The sequence below is a fragment of the Apis florea genome, unplaced genomic scaffold (genome assembly GCF_048593485.1).
Source record: "Apis florea isolate Af1SG1 unplaced genomic scaffold, ASM4859348v1 contig_2272_pilon, whole genome shotgun sequence".
Taxonomy (NCBI): Eukaryota; Metazoa; Arthropoda; class Insecta; order Hymenoptera; family Apidae; genus Apis; species Apis florea.
This window is the reverse complement of record NW_028256549.1, coordinates 8,992,706-9,008,816: the sequence shown is the minus strand read 5'-3', so window position 1 is coordinate 9,008,816 and position 16,111 is coordinate 8,992,706.

Below are 16,111 nucleotides of genomic sequence, written 5' to 3'. Positions count from 1 at the left end.
ATTACACACACAGACTACTACTATTACTATGATATTACTACTATTTAGTAATGATAATGGGCTCAGTATTTTCTGTTATCGAGTAATTATTTGATATTAAAAGAATCATAAGAAGTGTATGGCTGTGAAGTTTTGAGTTTCAATGCGAAAGTATAATTTTTTTTTGTCTATTAAAAATTAATATTAAAAATAATAATGGTTGAAACAAAACCTTGTACCTTGAACGTTTCAATGAACATCTGTGAACATCTTTCAAATGAAATCTGTCAATTGGAAACAATAATTGAAAATTTATATAGTGAAGAATAAACTGAAATTATATATCGATTTCCAGATCTGAAAATGCAGTAGATGCTGCATCCTGGATTAAAAAAGATCTTGAATTAGTTCAGTTAAGACATTTATCGAATTGTTCTATTGCTATAGATATGCGCATGATTGCTTACATATACATTGAGAAAAGTGATTAATCAAGTACTTTTGATCAATTTATAAATACAAAAATTGATCGGAAAAAATCTAGATCACATTTCGAAAATAGTTTCGCTAGCACGAAGACTTAAAACATGAATATGGAATAAAAAAATTCTGCTATCATTATAAAAATTTTATCAAGTTTAATAACAAATTATAATATTGTTTGCAGAGGTATACCACGAGCGGAACAGATACTTATGTGATTGACAGATCACTTAATAAATGAAGAAATGTTGTTGTAAATGTGAAATATACGAATATCCTATGATAAGAAAATGTTTACTACGTGAATTATTTTTGTTGTATTTTTCGTGATTTTTGTGATTCTTGTAACTCTAATATAAATATAAAAAGAAATAGTATAATCATTTTTGCAAAAAACCCGAACATTAGGCTCATGATTGTACATTAAAAAAAAACACGTGGAAAAAACAATCTTTGATATTTTAAAGGAAAAAGAAATAATAAAATAAAAATATACATTCTGGTTCAATTGAAATGTTTAATATAAAAGATGTTTTACAAATAAAAAATGAATACTTGATTTATTGACTTGAGTGCAACGGAATATATGTCTTTCAGAAAGAAATTCAAAAACATGAAAATATATGTAAAAAATACGGCTCGTGAATGATGGCTATGTTACGTGTTAAAGGCAAAAGAGACATAGATGTTGAAATAGTAAATACTGGAATATATACGTAACATCAATGGAGTACTTTATATGTACCGCAATTAAAGAAGAATTTGTCAATCGAATTCTGAAAAAGAGATAAATTATTTTTGAAGATAAATGGATAAAGTGTATATTTCTACAAAAATAATAAATTATTTGTTAAAGGAAATAAATTTATAACAAATTATATAAATTAAATTTCATACCGATATTTGTGACAAAAGTAAATATGCTGAATGAATGTTATATCAGAATAATAACATGAAATATTAAGACATAAATTTTAAAATATTGTAATACATGATAACAAATTCGAATGCAAGATTTGAAGATCGATAGTGTAATAAAAAATAATATTTTCTGTGAACGATGTGTATATGCCATTTCTCAGTGGCTGCAATCATTGTTTGATTACAATACGGGTTTAATATATTCAGAATATCCGATCGTAAATCTGTGATGTTTCGCAGGCACGGGAGTCTTGTTTTAATCGGTCGGACTACGAGGATAACAATCTCTCTAAAAAATGTTTAACTCTAAACTATAGCGTGTGACAAAGAGGAAACTCTTCAGTCGAAAGTTCACTGGAAGATTGATGGATCGGTGGATGTATCGACTGCGAGCGGCCAACTCGGTATTACCAGACCCTCCCTTCCGGTGTACAAGCATTCCTCGGGCATGCTCGGTTCGGATTGACTCCCGATCACTCTCGTGGGATCCAATATGAGTTCTAATCAAAAACATATTACTTTAACGGTAAAGAAGATGAAGAAGAAAAAAGGACTGGGACCATATCTCACTTTACGCGAAGAAGTCTCGCATATTGATATAGTCCACTGGGATCAACTGATAGTCCTTTTGGAGAGGACGATGCCTACATTCACACCATCATTTTCAGGAGTACAGCGACGCAAATCAACGTCTCACTAGAGCGGACATTTCGGTGAGCTGCTCGCTTGAGATTAGTAATTGTGAGAGAAAAAGTGATGGATCCGTGAGGAAAAAGCCGCCTACAAAGAGGGAATATGTTATCCTGGTAAATGCCAAGTGCCAACTGATGGAAGCTAAGAGGCTGGAAATCGAGACCTGATACCGGAACCGTCATCGTGCCAATCTGGAAGCGATTACAGCTCACTTATGTTAATCAGCCGAACTCGTCGATAGAAAGTTATCGGAATTTAAGAGAGAATTGGATCTCAAGGAGTAATTACTGTAGTCTCTGGAATAACCAGGCGTCACGGAGAAGACTGGTAGATGCGGTGGAATCTGCCAAGACAAGAAATCTGGGCAACAGTTGTTGATAGAAAGAAAAGGCGTAGGATTCGTACGGAACAAAAGATGACGACAGCCTTAAGTGCAACAAAGGGCAGCGGCATGAGTCCTGCTAGTTCCAAGAAACTGGGACTGATGCGGCTTCGTTTTCAAGGAGTGGAACTGTGCCACAAGCGGCTTGAAGGCCAAGAAAGAGAGGAAAGCCCGCATTAAGAGAGCGTCGAAGATGACCACGATGTCGATTACGGTCGATCCTGATTGCAGGATATCGTATTCAAGTTTTGATTCTCACTAAATCCAAAATAGACCTGGCAGAGATCAGGGGAAGAGAAGAACCGCCCGAAGCATTTCATAACAGATGGCATTGCGGAGACCGCTAAGGCGGACATCTTGGGTGTTTAAAGGAGGTTTGCGACTATTTTCGAAAAAAAAAAAAAACGAAATAAAAATCACGCGCCCGACTAAAAAGGCGGAATTCTATCTGCATAGTGTTTGGATGATTCCGTTACTGTCGCTAAAGTCATCGCAACAGTGGCGAAGAATGGGAAATGTCCCGAATAAGACATGCAAGCCGGAAAAATCAAATCCGTCAAAAGGAAGCTAAGGACTATCTGGGTGAAGTCTCCAATTTCTGTCATCAAAACAATAGCTGCAGCGTTGATTGAACTTCGGTCAAAATTGATGTCCTAAGAAAAAGGAGCTTCAGTGCTTTCTGTGTCTCGAGAAGGGACACATGGACGCTAGTTGCACTGGAGTGGACTGGATTGGAGCGATTGCTACTACAATTGGATGAGACACAAGATCAGCGGATGTTCAGCCCCCACATTGCTCTGCTGTATCAGAGAGGTAGGCCGTCCACAAAATAGATTTAAGAGCGTTTTCTCCCCCAAAAAAGACCCGTGGACGGGATCGGAGGTCGCGAATCAATAAGAAGAATCATCAAGAGGAAGGAAGAAGAAAGAAGACACAAACAACAGCGAAGAAAAGGGATGATCGAAAAGGAACTTTCCCATTCCCGTCCACCCCCGATGAATGAGTTGGCTCGGACGGAGACCATGAAGGTCAATTGATCCGTAGTAGTTTAGACCAATCTGAACCACGCCTGCCAGGTTCAGGGCCTATTCCTGCAGATCCTGGCACAGAGGCAGGTTACGTTAGTCATGGCAGCACAGTTGTACGTTATTTCCGGATGGTTATAATTCACAATATTATTGGTTCATTGCTGTTACTAGAAGACTTCAACAGCAAAATCACCATGTGGGATTTCCCGGCAATGGATGCAAGAAGATCGGTTTTGATGGACAATGAGTTTGGACTTCTAGCTATTAAATTGAGGATGAGCACGTACGTGCGATACTAGGGAGGGTTGATAGTCTATTTCTCGTGGTTGACCCCTGCTTTCGCGAGTTCTTTGTCGCGATTCCGAAATGCCATAACAACGAACGCGGCCATGCTCCGGATCAAGATATCCTCTGGACAGGCCCAATTTTGGTAGTCGGGCGACATTGTCAACATGTACAAGGAATTTGCCGATATACAACGATCTGGAGAGAGAGAGTTCCCAATCAGACGAGGACCAAACAGCTATACCGGTACTAAGGAGGACTATCGGTACTAAGCAGCCATTAGGCGGGCCAAGACACAGACATAGAAGGAACTTCTCCTCGATTTGGACCGAAATCCGTGAGAACGGTTCATTATAGACAAATTAAGACCCTGTCCTCTTCTCGCATATCCTTAAAATGATCATCTCTACCCTTTTCCTCGACTATTTGCGAAAATAATGTCGGGCAGATAGGAGCGGATCTCTCTCCATCAGCCGTTGTTTCGTCCATGCTGGCGGGGAGACATAATTGGTGCGTAATGACTTCCTTCTGGAATTATATCGTAGGAGGCGACGGAGCAGGAACGAGAGATTCACCGCCCCGCTTCGCAGCAGAAGAACAGAGGGAAAAGATAGTAGTCCTTCTCCTGCTCCGATTGTTTTGAACCGGTAATTGAAGGACGCAATGCGAGCGGTTTTTATGACTCCAGATTTCCGAATATGCGGATCGGAATCGGATATCATGTCAGTTTATGTAGACAGCTCTTGTTGGGAATTTCGTGTCAACGGAGATCATGGGACCATCGTCGGCACGAGTAAGAGACCATATCGGCTGAATGGCGATTCGAGAAGATGGCGGGGCCAAGGTGGCCTCAGTTATTCGTTAGAAAGTATAATAATTCGGGGCAATGCTATCTACGGACGTGCTTAATTAAAGGCAATGCGCGGGGAGCACCAAAAATATTTACTAAAAGTTCCTGATGCTTCCTGGAGACGCCAAAGAAGGCAACTGTAGAGTTTTAGACTTTAGAAGTCCAGTATTAACCTGATTTCTCCCCATTGGGCCGAAGTATTCTTTGAGGATTTCCTCTACGTAAAAAAAAAAAAAAAAAAAAAAAAAGAAAAAAGAAAAAAAAGGGTACATAATGATGTAATATATTAGTTGATCGCCACGTGAATGCATTATTTGGACTATATTCAGTATCAGTAGATTTGGCAAATACCTTGTGTCATTTAATAAACAATTTCATCAAAAACTTCGGTTCTTAAAGTCGCTATAAAAATCGATCAATAGAACACTTTTCTGACGTATTAGAAACATAACTGGATATGCGAGCAATTGAGCATATGATAAAGACGTGTCCAAATTAGGCCGCAGGAAGATTTTCAGATTTTTTTCGAACAATGATGTCATTTTTTTTATCTATGATCATTCAAAGTACAACTATTACTGTAATAATAATAACAAGATCCATATTCAAAAATCACGATCGCGAACCGTCACATGGTAATTGCCGAAAAACCAGCATGCTCGTTATGCTTTTCGAGTCACATATTATTATAGTACAAAAAATTTAAAACTTTTGCAGTCGATGATCTCTTGTGTCAAAGAAAGTTTGAAAGTTTGAAAGTTTGTTTTAATTATCTTCAGATATGGAACTAAAACATATAATGGATCATATAAATAATACATTCTAATCATTACATTCTCCTACACATTACAAAGATCATTAAATTAACTCAGATTATTGGCTATAGAAGAGATATCTGCAAGCGCCGTTTTTCAGTTTTCGTATTCGATATTATGACGACGAACTGAAATATGTCACGTTTTTGACAACTGTTGTGCATATTATCGATAACATGAAAAAAAAGTCATAAATCGAGCATTATTAGACCAAAGTTTCCAAATGAATATTATAAGAACCTTTTTAGAGAAGCATCTCAAGCTTTCTAATTCATTTTGTCGAACAATCATTTTGAATATTAGGATCGCTAAGTGATCTTATATACAGCAAAATTTACATTGAATTGATTTCTAAATACCGTGACATTTATATCGCACTTTCATGTTTATTGATGGATAGAGTTATCTCCCAATTTCAAAATTTTGCAAACATTGTTCCATTTATCTTAGTAAATCCACAATTCTTTATTCCATGCAATCTGGATCTCATAATTAGTAATGATCATTTTTAGAACATTATTAGAGTTTACTAATTTTTTCAATTCAATTAAATTAATTGGAATGGATAGATTAAAGCCAAAGCCATAAATTTGTAATTTCGAACAATCAACGATAATACATAAATGATATAGTTTTGGTTGGAAAATATATCATCTTTTGATGAAATTAATTAATCAGTCATTGAAAATTACTTTATAAAAATTATTTTATATAATAGTTTCAACAAAATCTGTATGATGTTAGTATTCTATTTACTAAGAGCGTTTGAATGATTGCAGGATTGAATAATTTTTGCAGTTTTTTGTAAATAGCAAATCAACTCCATAATCTGGAAAAAAATTCTCAAAATCACTCGCATTATATGAGCATTATGTAGCTTTCATGCAGGAATATGCCGCATTGGACCATATGATAAAGAAAAACGATCAGATTCATGACTTAATAGAACTCTCAATTTTTATTTGTCATGCCATGCTGCGAATAGAGTCACCAAAATATAATTTTTTATATTTGATTGTTCCGTGAAATTATCAATCGGAATTTCATTGTGTGATGAGTGATATGTAGTAAAGGCTGATAATCCTAGACGACTTTTATCAATTCTAACCTATTTTCGTATATATTGTGTCATTTTAAATATAGATATCGAGAAAATGTTTCAGCAAATATTTATAATATATTATGATTCTCTATAACAGATATTATGGAGAAAATCCTTTATAGCAACATATGAATTAGATATTACTTAATGTATTTCGTAATATATGGAATTGCGTCAACTGCCTTAACCACGTATTATGTCAGATAAGTCTAGTTACTAGCACGACGAATCAATCAACACGACGAACAATCTTTTAATGGGCATGGATACCATGGAAAAAGCAGTTTCAATAGGAGTAAAATAGATATTCTTTTACGATCGGTTGGTTTGGAGTTGCGAAAATGAACATCAAACATTGAACCCTTAAAAATATTATAATATAATTGTTAAAAATATTGTGAATGAGTTCATAATTGTTCCATCCCAAATTGATAAGAATCCTCGAACGTTCGGTTTGTGTAGGAACTAGCTATGGATCATTTAAATATTGAAATAAACAATTCACTTACTTCCTCAGTTAAAAAGTGGATTATTTTTTCAGAAACAGCATGGATTTTCAACTCTCTCAGTCTATAAATGCCATGGTGCATGCAAAATTATTGATCTAAACAGCTTGGCAATTAGGATTCTCGTGGAACAAATCGGTGCCCCAGAATATTTAAGATTTCAAGGAACATCATTCAGATCTTGAATATATTACAATATATTATAATATATTATCATTCCACAGCTTGCATTAAGTAATAGAATTGTGGTAGTGTTATATACATTTTACGATATTTTAAAATGAATCTATGACGCACGTATATATTTATTAGGTTCCAAAAGAAATACAATGTCCATCTATTATGTACAAAATTGCATGTTGCTCTCTTCAGAACGATTTAGTTAGAATAATTAGATTAGAAACGTCTATCACGTTTGGATAATATGGAGCTTATTTCTGAGAATAAATTAGTAAGCGAACAGCCTACAAATATAGCGAACAAGATATGAATTGCTGTCCATATTTTCGCAAGCGAGACCTAATGAATTGATTCTATGATCACGCTCAAATAAATGTTACTTTAATCGATAGTTACCTTAAGCGTTTCGTAATATGAATGATGTCATGTTTTCTTCAAGAAAAATTCGATCAATCTCGCAAGGAGTGCGATTATCTATAAGATAGATCTATAAGATATCTTTATAAGATGCGCGTTTTTAATGGAATGATCCATACTTGTTGCGAGATTACTATAAATGGTATCATCGGATTATTGGAACTACTCGAAGAATAAGTCTCAATTTGCATGATAATAATAAGATAAGACGCTTTCCATAATTTCAAATTATATGCGACTAATATGGATAATCATATATTGCGTAAGATTTTATCAGTCATTTGCGAATTACTGATCAACAAAATTCACAAATTCCTATAGTATCGATGAATCAATTAGATCACCTTCAATATGCTCGATTTTGATTTCATAAAGAATATTATCTTATAATGGTTACAATCGTACACATTTGCGTAAGAGATTGCAGATATAGAAGCGGGAAAGAAAATGACACATTTTAATACATGAAAATATCTAAATTCATTTGCCGATATAGTAAAGAACTCCTCAAAATGGACGGAAGACTTAATTGAGCAAATGTGCTGTATGAGTAGCAGCATTCCATTATTGCCAAAGAGAGAATTCATGATGCAACTCATTGTGCGAATACGAACGATTGTTGCACACCGGTTGCGAATCTATCATCAATCCATAAACGATATTGGTAACTTATAACTAGGAACATTATGTGAAACATTTTGCGTAAATACATGGAACAGGTCAGAACTTAAGAATAAAACATCTGATAAGACAACTACTTGCAGCTAAGGTCCGATTTTTTTAGCATAGATGTTGATTATACAATACCAGACCGTTTTTCGTTAGAACACATTACAAAAGTCTATTTGTGCATATTTGTTTGTCCAGCTATCAAAGCAATTCATCTAAAGTTAATTATGGACTTCACAATGGAATATTTTGTAAATTGTTTGAATAGATTTCTTTTGCGTCGGCATCGTGAAATCTATTTAGATAATAGAATCAATTTCCTGGATACTCGAAACGAATTACACAGAATTTGTGAATTTTTTGAAAAAAATCAACAATTAATTTATGATTTTGCAATCGCGGAAAACATTGATTGTATGCCACACACTCTATATTTCGGGTATTTTCCTATATGGGAAAGCGCCGTTAAATTGGTCAAGGGACAATAGAGGAAATGCATCGAGGAAATGCATACATTCGAGGAACTATCCGCAATATTATTATTAATTAATATTATTATTAATACGAATAAAAACATATGAATTTTCGATCATTGCATTCTATTTCATCCGATTCCAAAATCTCGATCTATTCATACTTTTTAATTGAAAGTTCAATAACCGACCTGACATCAAGATGAATCAATTTTAGCTATTCCCAGACGATGCAACAACATTTCTGAAGACGATGGTAATGCAATTGCAATTTTAATAGCGGAGGCATACTGTACTTAAGGCATTTGGAATGATATTAATAAAAGAAAATTTGTCACTGCGATAAAAATTCGTATTGTATTCGTATCGTAGAAATGCATTCGGAAAAGGACGATATGCCATGCATACTATTAATTGAAACATCTGGTGGCGTCTTCATCTAGTCGGAATCAAAAAATTTGTATTTCTGATATATTTCTGATATACTGATGGAAGATTTGAACTCAACCTCGAGTTAAATTCATCAGAACTCACATCCAGAAAGCAATAATAATACAAGGACTACAATCATTAGTTATTATAATATTATATAATAATTAAACATTTGTAATACAGCTTACTTACTACTCATTAAAAAATATATCATTTGTTGTGACATCTGTCGAAGAGCATTTTATATATATATATACACACACTTATTAAGCTTTCATCTACCATATCACAATCGCGATCATAAACATATATATAAAATGTTCATAAAAATATATAATATATATATATATATATATATATATATATATATATATATATATATATGGAAATAAAATAATATAGTTGGAAGATAATTTCTAGATATCAAAACGATGAAAAAAGTTCATAAACACATATGTCCGATAAGACAGTTGGGTGCGCAGCAATGCCATATTGCAATATCGCTTGCATAATGGAACCTGTTAATGAAAATAGATATACTGATATTGTTTTACATATAAATTTTCGAATTTCATATAATATAATATATATGTAAATATTGTGTAATATAATTATGTCAGATTTTTATAACATTTAAAGAAAAATTATTATTTTTTATTGTGCAGATTGAAATCTTGCAAATGTAATTTATTATTTAACAGAAATTTATATTGAATAAATTACAGGAAATTTCACAATATTCGATGTTGTACAATGATTATATAATATTTCATTTTAAATCATAGATATGTTGTATTTCATTCAACTATCGAAATCCATAAAAGTAAATCAAAACAATTGTATAAAATTTCGAATTAGAAAAGTTGAATGTGTTTTTATACGCAGAATTGTTTTTTTAATTATTTCACATACAAAAAAATTATTTTCACGTACAAAAAAATTCGAAATACTAATAAATCAACTTGAATTTAAAATTATTAAATATCTAATCACTGACAAATATTTATTTTTATTTCATACGTAAGATAATAGTAAAAATATTATACCGATTTCATTTAGTAATTTTTTATAAACAATTTTTTATAACTTAACTTTTTTATAACTTTATAAGTTATTGAAGTAAGCGATATTAAGCGATATTAAAGCGATATTATCGATTTTTCCCGCAATACGAAACAGAATATCTCTCTATCAGTCAATTAATAAAACATTCTTTTAATCCATTTTTCTGAAAAGTTAGACATGCAAGTGATTAATGCATTAAAAAGACGCATGCTTAAATTAGGCCATAGAAAATTTTTAATCTTCATGCAATTTTCAGATTATTTTTTGAACAATATTGTAATTTTTTATTTAAAATATTTTAATTTTAATAATTTTTTATTTAAATAAAAAAAAGTCTGAGAATTAAGATAAATATATTGATAATATAAAAATAAAAATTTATATTTTTGATAACTTTTTAGCGATCACATTCAATTTCGATTTTTGAATTATTATAGAAATCAATTTTGAACAATATTTTTTCAATATTTTTACAAAGTATTCATAAAATGGGATATTTTTGAAGAGTGAGTTAAAACAATAAAAAAAGTTATATATATGTTTAATAAGGCTTAATTAGAGTTATAAATATTTTAAATTTATATTAAATAAAGTGAGTAAAAAAAAGTAAAAAAAACGTTCAGCTGCGTGGCAATATCGTATCGCAATATCGTTTGCATAATTTCTCAATGAAAGTAAATACACTGATATTTTTTTATATACAAGTGACTATTTCAAATGAATTTCATTGTAATATACAGTGTAATAATAATGTATTTAAATATCGTGTAATATAATTATACAACATTCTTATATCGTCTAAAAAAAATTTTAATTTTGCAAATTGAAATATAACTTATTATTTAACAGAAACCTACGTCGAATAAATTATAACAAATTCCATAATATATAAGATATATAAATATAAGATAATAAAATAATAAAATTAAAAATATAATTATTATAATATTAATTATTGTATATAGTTATAAAAAAACTAGATATTCTCATAAGATATGAATATATCGTAAATATTTTATACATTAATATCTTTCTTATGATATACTTCTTACTGGAAAATCTAAATTAACAAAGAAAATTAGGATTATATTGCTTATCAAATTTACAATTATATATAATTCATTAAACTCACTGTTTTATAAAATTATATGAAGTATTTTATTTTCTAAATAATTTTATTTAACTTTAATCTATGTTTTAAATTCTTAAAATATTATATTTTATAATTAAGTTAAAATTATAATATATATTTTTTTCTTTTCTATTTTTTTAATTAAATTAAAATTACTATTTAAAAAAACATACCGATAATCTTAAGTAATATTTATTATTAATTCAATCGCATAAAAGAAAATAATTCTGAAAAACTATTAAAAAATATTAAAATTTTTTGATGCATTATTAATATAGAAATATATTAAATTCTGAATTTCGCAAAATCATTGATCTGATTATGAAAATAATAAACATTCTTATAGCCATAAATATCAATAATATTCGGGACATGATTATTGAAAAAGCAATAGAATTTTGAAAATTATTTTCAGATTGGAAATTAAAAATATATATTCATTAATCTAAATTAATCTATTTATAATGAAGCATTTAAAAACATTTTTGGGCATAAATTTATTATTAAAATAGAAATTAATATTAAACATTAAAGAAATTTTTAAATTAATTTTAATTTTAAATTTTTAAATAGAATAAATTTATAAGTAATATTATATATGAATATATTAAAAATGATTTGATTTCTTAAAGAAGATAAAAATAAAAATAGTATTAACAATCATAATATATAGATATTTTTAAAAAATATTAAAATTTTTATTTAGAAAAAGAAAAATGAATTTATTTGACATTTGACATTGACAAAGAAAAATTTCAAAGTCATAATTATAAAGTACCTATATGCTTCAATTGGCTGTATAATATTTATCAAAAAAATATATATTATCAAAAAAAAAAAATATAACATTTAATTATAATAACATTTTATAAAAAGTCAGTTGCATAATTAAAAAGTCAATCAATCAAAGAATCTTTAAATTCTTTAATATTTTTACCATTAAAAACAATAAAATTAAAAATGACTAATTTGAATTGTGTAACATGACGAAACGCAATATTCAATATATTAAAACAGCTTTTGAAATTAAAAGATTTTTTTAAAATAAATGAAACAAATTTAGAAGAATGAATCGCTGTATAAAAATTAATGTATAAATTGAAATCATAATCTATAAACAAAAAAATTGCAATTAATCTAATAATCAGATTTTTATGTGGATGGAATTGAAATTAAATATAAAAAAGAAATTCAAAATAATTATGTGATCATCTTAAAAAATTTAATAAGTTCAAGAAAGAAAATATGTTTAAATGCATTATTGAAGTATCACTTTTTTTTTAATTCTTAAGATACAAGAATTTAATATATATTGAAATAGGAAAAACATAAAATTTATTTAAAAAATATATGGTAATATTATAAAAAAATATATATATTTATTTATAATATTTATTTATTATATTATATATATATATTAAATATAAATATATATATTTATCAAAGAACAATGTCTATTAATGAATGTTCCGAAATAGATATAGACAAAATTATTAATATAAAAATATAAAGAGACAAATAGAAATGACGTTCATATTATTTTTGATATCACAAACTCATTAAATGCATTTTCTACAATTTCAAAAAAGAAAACAAAATCTCTTGGAATATTGAAAACGTAAAAGACAAATTTATATTTATGAAATATATAATTATGTATTTTTTTATAAATTATATATGTCCCAGATATATAATTGAATAATTATTTTAAAAAAATATATTAAATGACCAACAATCACGCTTTATTCATGATATCATAAATGATATAATACGAATGAATAACCTAAATTTTTAATTTTGAAAAATTAAAAATCAAATTATCATTAATATATCATAATGTTATTATTATTATAATTATTTTTTTTATTATTATTTTTGTAATTATTGTAATTATCATCATCATTATTATTATTACAATATTCAATTTTATATGCAGTCTTTTTTAATATTATAATTATTTGATTATTTATATTTAATTATATTTAATTATATATTTAATTATTATATAAATATTTAATTATTTTTACTATCTTTTCTTGATTAAATAAAATTACAATTCAAGTTAAATTAATATTACCTACTATTGAAATATATAAAATAGCTATGTCAGTATTATGTCAGTATTATAACTGAACATTATTAATATACTAATCATAGTTACATAAAAAAATAATCGAACAATAAAGAAGAAATTCTGATATTCTATAAAAAGCATTATATCTAAAGCAATTAAAAATTAAGAATCTCAAACAACTACTATTATGACATTTCTAGAGAAAACATTAGACTGTACCAACTGGATAAAAGATTTCTAATGTTATCCATTATTATATTATGTTATATTATGATAATATATCATATTCAAGCAACAGAATTACCATAGATTAATCACAGATTCATTTAGCCAGAGATGTATAAGGATATGTATATACTAAGTTAGAACCTGCATTTAATAAAATGAGATACAAAATCAGATTTTTTAATTCATTAAAAAAGATAACTAATAATAATAAAAGATAACTTTCTGGAAATAGATTTCAACATATATATTCAGATTTAAGAGTCTTTTTACTAATCAAGTATTATTTGACGATGATCAACAGATTATCATTATTACTTTTTATATAAAAACAATAGTTTTAAAATTTTATGTTATATAGATTACAAGTTTACACGAAGCTGAAACATTACTCCATTACTTCCAGTTTTGTGTCAGTTATTGATTTAAATCTATTATTTGAATTGATCCATGCTTCGCAATATATTTTAACATATATAGGAATTTTTAAAAATAGAAATGTTGTTAAATAATAAGAAAGAAAAAGAAGATAAAAGAAAAGGAAGACATGAAATATAATAGATCTGGATTTATTAGTCACAAAAATGTTATTTTTCTTGCAATTGAAAAATGTAAACAAATTAAAAATAAAATAAATTCTGAAATTAATAAAAGTTTAATATTTTTTTCTAAGAAAACGATTGAATTATGATTTATAATTCTTTTAAAACTTTTTATCCTCATAATAAAGAGATGCAAAAAAAAGTTGAATTTCAATGACATTATTTTATGCACAAAATTTTATTACATAGATCTTTACCAATTCTGGAATCAGAACTATATTGATATATTATACAACGAGTCTATAATAACTTAATTATTTTGATTATGAAATTATAAGAAAAAAAAATATCTAGTTGAACAACATGGCATCGATATTATATATTAACAATGAAAAAGTAATTAAATGAAAATTTTTAAAATAATAATTAAACAATCATCATTATTATCAAATTGTGTATTTCTTTCTATGAAAATATTTTTTTGTAAAAATTATTTACAATATATTAGAATGCCAATGCATAGATAGCGAAATGTAAAAATAACTGATCTGAAAATATTAAAGAAGATTGAAAAGTAATTCCAAAAAATACAGAAATATATTTTTAATAATGAAAGACAACTATAAAAAATATACATGTAACTAATGTTTTGAATATATCTTAATATTAACTACAAAAATATGCAATAAAAAATATTTTATTTAATGAATTTTATGAATTTTATTTAAAAATTTAATTAATTGATTTTCACAGAGTTTTCCAATATAATCTTAAAATCAAACTTATCATCATGTGTCTCCCTCAATACAATATAACTTTCATTTAAAACATTTTTTTCGTATTTCTGATATTTATAGAAACAATTGTAAATATTCAAGTGAGAATGATTAATTTTGTTATATCATATCATAGCCTCATATGTAGTTATGGTGTTTTTGAGTTGAATGGTGTTTTTGAGAGAAAAATTTGGATGATCCCTCGCTTTATGTATTTGGAAAAATTTCAAACTTGGAATGTCAATATGGTCCTGGGGCTCGTCCTGGGAAGATGACATTTTCCAGCCATATCTTAACGGCTATTAACATTATGCTATTTGAGAAGAATTATTACAAATTGCACTTGCGGAACAATTTTCTGGCAAAAAAAATGGACTTTGTGGGTGGCATAGTCCCTTAGTTTTATTCTAAGAATTTTCCTTAGATTAGATCGCTCAATCAAGGGACTGATCCATAGTGTTATTGGTCGCTTGTGTACCTCACTAAAGATCTGCGATCTCGCGAAATGAATATGGAAGGAGCTTTACAGAGTACCAAAATTTTGAGAGAATTTTTTAAACATTAGAACTTTTAGAAAATAAAATCTTTCGAATTTTTAGAATCCTCTAATCTTCAAGAACTTTTTGAATTTAGAACTTTATCGAACTTGTAACTTCGAATCTTAGTGATAACATAAACCGTCATTAGCATATGGATTTTGCTTTTGATTGTCTTATTAATTGCACTTGTTTGTCAACTTTGTAATAATTTTTATTATTATATACCATAACTCCAGGAATGAGTTGGAGCTAACAGAAGTATCTTCAATAATTTTTGGCTTCTTATAACTGCGGCACTCGATGTTAAAAAAAAATAAAATTATGATCATTCATAATATTGATTCCATACCAATGATTTTCTTTGCAGTCTTGAATAATATTACATCAATTTTAAATCTGCGATTATAGTTATAGTTATAGGTTGATAAATTAAAGTGATTTGCTTATTTAAAATAATTAGATATAATTATATATAATTAAGAAGTTTTCTATAATTCTATTTCTTTCATCAATATTTTATATTGATAGAAAACCAATAAACTG